Source organism: Octodon degus, unplaced genomic scaffold (genome assembly GCF_000260255.1).
Source record: "Octodon degus isolate 3935 unplaced genomic scaffold, OctDeg1.0 scaffold00035, whole genome shotgun sequence".
Lineage (NCBI taxonomy): Eukaryota > Metazoa > Chordata > Mammalia > Rodentia > Octodontidae > Octodon > Octodon degus.
This window is the reverse complement of record NW_004524611.1, coordinates 13,623,765-13,634,995: the sequence shown is the minus strand read 5'-3', so window position 1 is coordinate 13,634,995 and position 11,231 is coordinate 13,623,765. Positions and strand designations below refer to the sequence as shown.

The following is an 11,231-nucleotide window of genomic DNA, read 5'->3' as shown; positions in this document are numbered from 1 at the left end:
TTTTTTTTGTGGTACTGGGGATCGAACTTGGGACCTTGCATTTGCCAAGCAAGTGCTTATGCTGCTGAGCTATCTCCCCAGCCCTTGGTTTTTTGGTCTTTTTACCCTGCCCCCCATCCCAGAATTGTATCGCATTTTCCAGCTCTTGCACTTTAATTGCAGCAGTCAAAATTTTGAGCCCAAGAGCATTTAGTGGATTTCCCTTTCCCATGGAGCTGCACTCTGACCCATCCTCTGTATATTGGAGTATCCGTCCTACACAGCTGAGGAGAGCAGAGGGTCCAGGGCTTTTGCAGTTAGCAACTGCTGAGGAAAAACAAAAGCTAAAACCCCGTCCTGGCCCTTCCCTCACAGCACTGCTGCAGAACCCTTGACTCCTACCAGCCATGTGAGTGTGTCCCACACCTGCCAGCTCCCCTGCAGCATCAGGGTCCTGCTCACGGTTGGGCCCTGAGCCCGAAGACTCCCAGGTTCCCGTGCAGCCCCCGAAGCCCTGCTCAGCTGCTGGCTGGAGTTCAGCTTGTTTCCCACAGACCTTTTCTTGGGTTGTCACCTGCTGAAGTGGGTTACAGACCGCAGTGTTGCCTCCTTTCATTTCCAGCAATGACTGTATGCAGATAAAGGGTCAGACAAAAGGCCCAGATGGAAGGCTGGGTGAGCGGCGCCCTGGCCAGGTAGGTGGGAGGGGTGTGGACAGCCAGAGGCCCTGCTGCTCTTGGCCCCCCTCTTTCGGGTGCTTAGGGCAGCTTCCTGTGTGGGTGTGATCGAGTCACTTACCATTTGTGACCAGCTCGGCCTTGGCCACTCTGCCTTCTTAACCGTGGGTCAGTCCCCTGGCCCCCATCCTAAGGTTAGCCAGGACTGCAGCCAGCAGGCGTCTCTGTGCCCTGGAGAGTCCACAGTTTGTAGGAGCTACATGCCAGGGAAGGGATAGAGACCAAATCCTCCCTCCCTCTTTCCCTCCCTCCCTCCTTCCCGTCTTCCCTCCTTCCTTCCTTCCTTCCTTCCTTCCTTCCTTCCTTCCTTCCTTCCCCTCTTTCCTTCCATCCTTTCTCTCTCCCCTGCCCCCTCCCCTTTCTCCCTTTCCTTGTCAGAATCTCCAGGCAGGTGGCCCTGGCTGGTCTCCAACTCCTGAACTCAAGCGAGTCTCCTTCCTCAGCCTCCTGCGTAGCTGAGATGACAGGTCTGTGTGTCTGCGCCTGGCAAGATGTATATTTCTCGTGGCCCAGTGGTTGCAAACCTGCGGCCTGCGTGCCACAGTGGACACACAGAGCTCTCTGCCAGCACATGAGCCAGGCTGGGTAACAGTTACGTTTTCTAAACTAAAACCTCAGTACTCAGGTTTAATTGCAGTGTTGGCACTTTGTGATAAATAAGTGGTTTGGGGTTGCACTCGGTCTCTAAAGGGTTTGCTGTCACTGTCACAGTCTGGCCCTTGTCTGCATCCTTAGGCTATTAACCAGGACATCCTCAGCTTAGAAGGAGTAGGCCAGCCCATCGTCCTGTCACCCTGCTGCCCATGTTGCAGCCCAGTCAGAGCAGGAGTGGCTTCAGGAGACATAACTGCACCTTCCAGTTTCCAGGTGCAACTGAACGGAGAGACCAGGTCGTCTCTTGCTCTGAGCCTCTTTCCAGGAGAGGAGGTGATGCCCCCATTATGTGACTCCCTTAGCCTTCCCTTTACATTTCACTTTGATCATACCCAAGTGTCTCCATCTGTGAGGGACACTGGGTTCCGCTACTGTGCTGGTTCAGACTGCAGGCTGGCATGTCAGGGTCATAAGAGTGCAGGCCTAGGCATCTTTACCACCAGACCGTATAGCCACAGTCCGTGCTGACCCGCCTCCCAGCCACAGCAGCAGTGGAACCCAGCCCTTTAGCCCTTAGGAGTCTGATGCGTGGACTGAAGATGGGCACAGTTCTGGCTTTGGAGTCATCCTTGTCCAGCCCTGTCATAGGGTATCCTCAGCCCGGGTCACCAGGTGGACTAGGGTAATGAAGTGACTGTAGAAGAAAATACAGTTGTCACAGTAGGAACTGCAGAGTCACCGGCATCCTTCCACCCCTTGTCCCCAGAGCCACAAAAAGCTAGGCCAACCCAGAGTTGGGGGTCATACATCTATCCCACCTGCACTGGGTATGGTACATGAGCAGCCTTTCTTCCCTACCCCCCATACGGAACAGGATTGCAGTCACTGTCTCTGCCCTCAGGCCACTTCTGGGGGGCGGCTGGCCACCCAATGCTGGCATTGTGAACTGTGGTGCTGTCCCTTAGGGAAGAAGTAAGTGTCATTCAGCTCAGCACAGCCTCTGTTCAGGTTCTTTTATGGCGCCCTGAGCATTTGCATCTTCCTCTGGGTAAGCCAAGCCCAGTCCAGCTCTGTCTGCCATCCGGATCCAGCTGTACCCCCAGCACTGCGCCCCCTGTACCAGTCTGACTTAGCACCTGTGTTCAGGGCCTTCCTGCCAGGGGATCTGGCACAAAGCCATCAGGAGTCCCCGCATCTTATTGGCAGGCAGAGCAACCCTTGCTGGCGCCAGGTACCTCAGAGGGCGAGGGAGTGTTCTACTTGTCCCATGGGCTGGGCGGCTCCCTCTGCAAGCTACGGGGTTCTCTGCTTGTTGAATTCACTCACCTCCCAGGCCTGGGCCAGGGTATTCTCATGGCCTTGGTGAGCACCTTCATGTTCCTTCGGAGGCTCCCTGGGCCCCTCCCCCCTGCCCCCCGTGGGTGTCCCTTTGCTAGGCCAGGTTGCCTTCATTCTTCTGCCTGCCCACATATAAGAGCCCATGTGGTGAGCTGTTACCCGCTGTCCAGTGCTTCTTCACTGCTAGAACAGCACTCAGCTCGGCCTGCAGAGCCCGTTGGTGTTTCCCAGAGTGGTGGCCTTTGGGGTGTCGTCCACTCACGTTGCACCTGCTGTGCACGCACCAGGCAGTGCTTTGCTGTTCGTGTTGTTCACAGGATGCTCGAGACAATAGAACCCCGTGGCTCCCTATATAGTTCCTGTCAGACCAGGGGACAACAGCGCCCTGCAGTGAGGCTGTCCTGGCCTTCTCCTCCTGACACAATCCCAGAACCATCCGGAGCCCACGGGTTGTCACTAGGAAGAGCTCACCAGTTAGCATTTGCCACAGGCAGGCTGTCTCCACCCAGGACTGCACGGGGCATCTATCCCATACCACATAGGTCTTCTGGTTCTCATTCAGCACATCTGGGTAAGACTGCCCCAGGGCAGTGTATAGCACCAGGTGGGAGACACTGCCACTCAGATATGGCATCAGAGATGGCCTCCATCCCTACAGTATGGCCAGGACAAAAGGTGCAGCTGCGTAGCCTATTGTGTGTGCTGCTCCCTCTGGAAGTGTAACCCCTCTGCTCCTGACGTGCCCCCCATCCCTAGGAGTCAGTCCACAGGGGTGTGGTCCTGGGCCACACATAAGAATCAGTCCCATGAGACATTTGGGAAAAGGAGAGACAGCTCGTCATACAGAGCCAGTTTGTGTCAGTTTTTCCATCTTTGAAGCAAGATTTAGGCTCGGGTTTCAGAGCACTTCAGTCCATGGTCCCCGGGCCCTTGCCTTTAGGCCTGAGGCCAGGTGGAGCATGTGGGCAGGAAGCCCCTGGTGGGACAGAGCTAGGAGACGGGAGAGGTGGGTCCACTGTGGCCATCAAGGACACCGCCTGACTGCTTCCTGCCTCCGGCCCCAGTTCCTGAAGCTCCAGGGCTCACCAGTTAGCCTTCCGCCATAAGCAAAGGTAGATGGTGCCATCCGTAGATAGCGCTATCAGTAGGGACCCCGCCTTCAACTCCTGAGCTTTCAGGGCCACTCTAGAGCCACACCCTAGCATGATTTATTTTTGTGCCTACTCCTGAGCCCTGGGCTGCTGGGCATACTCGCCCGTCTCAGTACTCCCTCCCTTCCGTCCACACTGGCTGCTGCAGTGCTTCCCTCTGTCTGAAAGACAAGGACGGTCTCCTGTGTCTCCCTCTGTTCTCTGAAATGGTGGAAAGGCAGAATTGTACCTGTCGTCTTTGACAGGACGTAGACTTTTCATAAATGCTTCGTTTCCCACATTAAATGTGAACATTTCCTTTTAAGAATAAATTAGTAGAAAAGTTGGCCAGAAGCTCTGTGTAGGCCTGGGTAGGCTTCTTGCCCGAGTCGTCTGAGGGGGTAGGAACCAACCAGAATGCTTCGGGTTCCTAAATACTCTGAGCACTGGCCGTACTTGAGTCTTTAATTCTCCTCAGAGCGATGTTTTTTTCTAAGTGGGTACAAGTTCAGTGTGAAGTTAATTGTCATTTTGTCACTTCCTAACAAAGTTGAGAATCTTTTTCTTGGATCTCTTAGCCATCCATACTTCCTTCAAATTGGTTGTTGAGAGCCTCTGCCCCTCTCCTTTCTGTCCTGTCAGTAAGAATGCTTTTCTGGGGAAAACCAACCAACCAAACAAACAAAACCCAAACAAACACTTTTCCATATAAGGGATACACATTAGGTGCCCAAAAGTTCCGATATTTCTTCCCAGGTTAAGCTTGTCTTCATGTTCCTCCGCCTTCCTGTGGCAGCATCTCCTGTGGCCCCTGGGGTGCAGGCTTCTTCACAGGTCTTCCTGGCATCCAGGCCACGTTCCCTATGTTAGCCACTTTCAGCTTCCCAACGTGGGTGACGGGAGAAGTGAGTCTGTGTCTGTAGGCTGGCATAGGAGTAAGGCTTGCCGTGAGGCCCCTTCCCTTTGGAGGGTGTTGTGCATTCATGTAGACAGCAGGGACCATTTTCATTTGACTCAAAACATATCTTCAGATGGCTCAAGCTTGAGTGCAGCCCTACGTGACCAGACTTCACCGACCCGTAGATGGTGAGTCTCCCCGCCTCTCAGCTCTCTGTACTCAGGGAAGTGGACCCTTTGGACTATACAACTAACAGGGTTGAGCCAGGTTGGTCTCCCAGCCTTGGGGACAGTATCTTAACAAAGTTTTAAAAACATGCTTTCAGCAAAGTCAGGGCAGCTTCCAGGAAACCCAGGAGGGACTGAGGCCAGGCTGTGGGGAGCGAGCTACTGTCAGTTGAGATTCTGGAATTTGGTCTTTGCTGGTGCTTGGCCCAAGTGACAGGGGCACAGTGGGCCCCCAGTGCCCAGGCCTGCCTGGAGCTTCACAGGGCTCCGGGTCAGGGTTTTCCTGTTCCAGAACAGCCTTCCGGTGTCACCGCCTCCTGGCTGGTTGCCAAGAAAACCCAGGGGCAGATCGTCATCTCTCATGGTATGTGACTGGATTCAGCCCGGGAAACTGTCTGATCCCCTTCTTCCCAAAGAGATTAAGAGGAAACTCTTAGATCTAGTATTGCACCTATGAGGCTGTTTTGTGTATCCAGTTAGACCCGTCTGCATCCTGAGCAAACAATAACTTTTATAATGTAGTTTTGTAATTGGATTCTTTCAACTTTCTTTTCCTACTTTTTCCTCCAGGGTAACTGGCCAGGCAGGCAGTCTCAGGTGAGGGCCTGGCCATTCCCCAGGCAAACTGTTAGACAAGGGCTCTTGATCTTCCCAGTGGCTGAGATGCCTTTGCTGCAGCCCAGAATGTGTTGCTGAGGTCGCCTTTTGTTGTCTGGCAATAAATCCCTCCACTTATGCTGCTACCTTCTCATTCTGCCCTGTCTGGGAAAGCTGTTCCCCGGTAGGGTTTCTTCGGCCTTTCACCTCTCCCCGCGTCGTCTCCCTGTGGCAGCCGCAGTGGGCCACAGCCTACTTCCCACTGAGCTTTGCTTTGGTGGGCTGTGTTCTTTGCAAGTGAGCCATCACTGAGGGCTGCTGTTGTTATTTCAAACGATAATGGGGTTCTGTCTTCTCATCTTCAGAATGAACGATCCTGGAGGTGCCCTTTACAACTTGTTAAGGACTTCTCTTCCTCAGCTCGCAGCCTGGGACTGAGCGATGCTCCTTTCAGCTCTCTGGCTCAGTGTCATCCTGTATTGATCTTCAAGGTCCCATGTATCGCTTTAATTGTGCCTCATTAAGGCCCTCAGATGTTGGCTTAGTCATTTCTAATTTGTGGGGTTTGTTACTTGTGTAAGCCTTGCTTCCAAGCATATGAGATCCTAGACACCAGTTTAGCTAAATAAGTCAGTCACTTTCTCGTTGCTGGAACTCAGTACTCAACACCAACAAATTAACAGATGTTTATTTGAGCTCAAGTTTTTAGTCCGCAGTTGTCAGGCTGTGAGGCAGAAAGCCTGGTGGAAGGGACTGGCGGGGGAAATGGCTCATACTGTGGCAGCCAGGAAGCAAAGAAGGATGGGAGGAGCCAGGAAGCGAGCTGCTCCCTCCAGGTCACATAGCCATGAACCGGAAGCACCCCGGAATCCAGTCACTGTGAAAGGCCCACTGCTGGGCACGAGGCTTTGTGTGTTGGGGGGGGGGTACATCCAGGCAGAAACCATGGCAACAAGCATCTAGGTACAGTAAAGAGAGGAAGAGGTGAGCCGAAGCAGCAGGGCGCTCAGGCCACAGGTGTTACGCTGTGGGAGGAAGCAGATGCGTCCCCGCCCATTTGTCCCAAGTGCCCCACTCTGCAAGGGGTGGTTGTGCCCTCTGTGACTCGTATCTGTCACTACTATGAATGCTCTTCCATACCACAAAGCAGTCAGACCCAGGAAGAAGTTGAGATGAACTTAGGCGACCCCACAAATTTCAGACTCAGAGAGGGCACGGAGGTAGCGGAAGGAGTGAAAAGCTCTGAGCAGAAGTCCTCTCAGGACAGAGGACAGTGGCAGGTCCACAGGTGAGAGGAAGCTGGTATCTCACCCACAGTGGCCACTATCAGTCCCAGTCTGTACAGAGAAGGCAGGGAGACCGCGGGGGAGGTCCTTCTGGGCCGTGCAGTGTGCCATCCTGACTCCGTGCGCTGACTGGGAGGGCCACAGATAGGAGCCACCCCGCCCGCCCCCTTCCCCGCCCGTCGCCTCTGTTGGAAATGGCCTGAGGGCTCGCTGTGTCTCTTGGCTCGAGACCCTTCCTCATCTTCAAAGACAGCCCCACAGCACTTCAGATCTGGCTCTGCTTGAGTCCGTTTCTTGGTCTGTCTCAGAACCTGGGGAGAGCAAGGGGACTTTGTGAGTGGAGAGTTGGAGCAGAGAATGATCGTGGATTATCCCTTGACACTGGGCAGTAGGGATGGCCCCTCAGCTGTGGCAGCATGGGGAGGTGGGCAGAGCTGTGTGAGGGAGCCTCTGAGAGTGTTCTCTGCAGCTTACCCTGTAGGGTGGGCTTGGGAGACCCCTGCAGGTCCAGCTCTTGTCTCTCAGGGGTCTGTGGCACCTGAGTGGAGGAGGAAGTGGGGGCATGGCCCCTGGGAACAGCCCGCATGTCTGCAGAGGAGGGCACCAAGGCAGGGGCAGGCTGGCTCAGGAACAGCAGGGAAACAGTGGGTGCTGGCTTGAAGTCAGCATGGAGCCTCCCCAGGGAACCGCACCAGCTGGGGAGGGCCCAGCAGTGGGTGGCTTTAGGACCAAACAGGCCAGAGGTGGAGCCAGGTGGGGTGGCAAGAGCATCACACCAGAGGGTGTGAAGGGCTTGGGCTGCTAGGAAGTTTCTCCCTCAGCTGGGATCACGTGAGGTGCCCAGAGTTTCAGGATCGGCCTTTGGGAAAGGGAGGCAGTGGTGTGTGTGGCTTGGAGGAAGGTCCATAGGGCAGCGTCTCATTCCCGGGATGTTGCGGGCGATCTCCAGCATCCGTCATGCTCTCAAGAGTTGTGTGGGCCTGAGCAGTTCCAGGCTCCCCACCACATGCTGTTCCCATCTGGCTGTGGACTCTAGATGGCTGTCACCACAGGAAAGGGCTATAGCCGTGGCCCTTGTGGGAATGGAATGCTGTTTCCCCTACCCTGATCCTCAGCTCTTTGTCCTTGGATTTCCGACACACACATCCTGGGCTCCGCAGCCCTCAACTCGTGGTTCCAGGATTCCATCACCTCTCTGTTGTCTCCATTACGTTTCACACTCTTCTTTGATTACTGCTCGTTATTTTGGGTGATGATTGCGGACACCGATCCTATCACCACTGCAGCTTCTGTTTCACATGCACTGTGCCTCTTCCCGAGGCCATGGGAAGCAGCTTGCTTAGTATTCATGTATTCCACTGAGTCTGCCCTGCTGACCTTTGTGTTCCGCCGGACTCTGACTTCCATTGTCTCTGCTGGGCTCCGCGCTTCTCTTTGCTGGAGCCAGGGATGCACGGAAGCACTTTGCTCTGCTTTTTGTACCTCGGTGTGCTGTGTGTTGGGTTTTCAAAATAAAATAATAAGCTTTTCTATTTTGATGCATTTTTCACCTATGCTACAGTGTTGCTTTCTTTTGGTTGCAGTTTGAAAATTCAACTAACTAAATCTCATAAGATCCTGGTGTTGGGGCGGGGGATATAACTCAGTAGCATAATTGCCTACCTGCCAAGCACAAGGGCCCAAGTTTGATGCCCAATACCCCCCCCCAAAAAAAAAATCCTGGTGTCTGCAGGAACTTGGAACTTCTGTCTGGCCCCTGCATCCAGCTTAGAGCACATTGATTGTTGGTTTCCTTCTAAAGCTATGTGTGGGACATACCCCAGATTGAAACTCTGTCATGTTGTCGCTTACCATGCCACCTTTCACTGTGGACGTTTTCTGATGTACCCAAAGGTGAAGGGAGCAGCATCCCCCATGGACTCAAGGCCTGTCTGAGTGATCTGCTCTTTCCGCTCTGTGTTTCTCCCACACACACACACCCCCAATTGTATGGAAATACTTAAGCTTGAGTCATAAAAGTGCTGCATGCTTAGAGTTTAAACCAGCAAACAGAAAGGACAAGAAGTCCCCCGGCTCCCACGCTTGCTCTCCAGAGGTGCTCCTGTTGGTGTTTCATGTATGTCCTGTTTGAAACATTTTTCATTATTCAACAATGTCATGTGTATGTTTAATCTTTTCCATAAAAGATTATGTATTTTGTTCTAGAATATGTTGTTTGTTTGTGTGGCCATCACAGCCCACCCTGGTGTTGGGGATCAAACTACGGCCCCTGTGCTCGCCTAAGCTTGCCTACACAGGCACTTGAGACGCTGAGCTATCTCACTGCTCCTTAGAATATGGGTTTTTTTTCATCCATTTTGGGTATTTCCAGGTCAGCATATAAACAACTGCCTCATTTTTAAGAAATGGCTCTGGTACCACCTTCGGCTGGCATGAGAGCACTTGTGACAGTGACGAGAAGCGAACAGCAGAAAGCAGTGGGTGCTGTGCTGCTTGTCAAAGGGCGCGCGGGTGCCTGGGCTGGGCTGGGTCTGTCTTACCTGAGCCACATGGCTGCTAAATTCACCTGTGCAGTGGCGCACTGTTGGAAGTGGGGAGGTGAGGCAGGAGGAGGAGCAGCAGGGATCAGGCTAAGGCTTGGGGCCCCAGTGGGGAGGGGCACAGCGCAGCCCTGTGCTGCTTCTAGTGTCATTGTCCCGCAGCTTCCGTCCCCATTGAGTGCGCCAGGTAATGGAGAACCAACGGCAGAGACCTGGCGATGCCTTTCGCACTGAGTTTGTGTGTCTTTGATTACTACTGAAACTAGTAAGCGTCATCTTGTTCATTTACTATTTGCAGTTTTCCCTTCTTTTTCTTTCTTTTTTTCTTTTTTGTGGAACCAGGGATTGAACTCAGGCCCTTGCGCTTGCCAGGGAAGTGCTTATTCTACTGAGCCATCTCCCCGGTCCCTACAATTCCCTTCTTAACTGATGATGTCTTTTTTTTTTTTTTTTTTTTTTTTTTTTCAGAACTGGGGATTGAACTCAGGCCCTTGCTTCGTCAGGCAAGCACTTGTTCTACTGAGCCATCTCCCCAGCCCCATCTTTTATTTCTAATACCTTTATAACTTTATTTTTTATGGCAAGGTCTATAAGTTGTCAGTAGTTTATTTATAGTCTTAATTGGAAGCAGTGTTCTTTCTTATTCAAATGTCTGTAAGTAGTTATACTAAAAACATTTCATTTATCAACCTAAAATACCAAACACACCGTCCTGTGCTAGTCAGCTTTACATTACTATAACAAAACCCCCGAGACAATCAGCTTGTGAGAAGAGTTTGTTTAAGCATGCAGTCTGCGAGGATTCAGCCTGGCTGTTTGCTCATGCTTTGAACCCCTGTGAGGTGGCACCGGGTGTGGGCACATGTGGGGGAGATGCTGCACACCTGGTGGCCATAGAAAGCAAAGAGAGGGCTGGTCCCAGGTCTTCTTCCACCAGTCCTCTCTCACAGGATCCTCTCCTGGGGCACCACCCATTGAGGCCCTGTGGGAAACACTGCAGATACAAACTGTAGCATACCTTGGCCCGCAGGTTAAATCAGCACAAGGCAGATGAAGTCGTCAGTTTGATACCAGAGTGGCTTGTCATGTTTGTCCAACAGCATACTCCCGAGTGGTGGCCGAACGCCCTTAGCGGTGCGCATCTGAGCCTTCCGAGATGCCCTCTCCTGGATGTGCTCTGCTGCTCAGTGGCTCTGGCTCCCAGCATGCCCTACTCTGCTCCTGGGTATATCCTGTGAGGACTAAGTTACTCAGGATTGGTGCGGGCCTGTGTGAACTTTCAGCTGATTGCACCAGAGAGATTCAGGTGATTGTTTCTCCCAAAGCACTCAAGTCAGTCAGGACAGAGCTGCTGACACTTCTGCCCTCTGTATCCTTTGTGGTCTGGCCCCATGGCCATTCTGTGGCTCTGGCCACACCATCCTCTGGGTGCTAGCTACATGGGATATGGCTGGCTTACATGGCTGGGGTGGCCCTTGCTCCGTCCAGGTGCTCCTCCTGGCAGCCTTACTGTGTCCCCTCGAGTCCTCCCTCCCCTGGTAACAGTTGGCTCAGGTACCCTTGAGCACACTGTGTCTACTGGAACTTGCGTGACTCGGATACCCCAGGATGGGTGGCGAGGCCTTGGCGTGGCTGAAGACGTCGGCTCCAGAAGATCGTGATCTGGAGAGAGTGCCATGACCTGAGGAGTCAGGCTGCAGGCCACCAAACCCAGCTCACTGCCAGGGCTTCTGGCGTCTCCCGAGAGGGGACGGGGCTCCTGTGCCCTGCCAAGCAGGTGGGGTGCCAGATGCTTCGGCCCAGTGGAGAAGGCAGGCTTTGGGCACATGTCTGATTTTTTTTTCTTCTTGAGGCTTGAATGCAAGGCCTTGACACTGAATTATGTCTCCAGCCTTTTAAGATGGC

General features: G+C 53.2%; 1 protein-coding gene across 2 annotated transcripts in view; it reads left to right on the top strand.

The window, feature by feature from the left end:
* Positions 1-11,231, top strand: part of Fkbp6 (FK506 binding protein 6) — a 32,148-nt gene that overhangs the window by 18,785 nt on the left and 2,132 nt on the right. The window contains exon 9 of one of the 2 annotated variants that reach the window (XM_023714487.1): positions 10,357-10,402. The exons of the other annotated variant lie outside the window; for it this stretch is intronic. The gene's annotated coding sequence lies outside the window, so the exon portion shown is untranslated. Of the gene's footprint in view, positions 1-10,356; positions 10,403-11,231 lie in introns of those variants that run through there. 2 annotated transcript variants of the gene reach the window in all.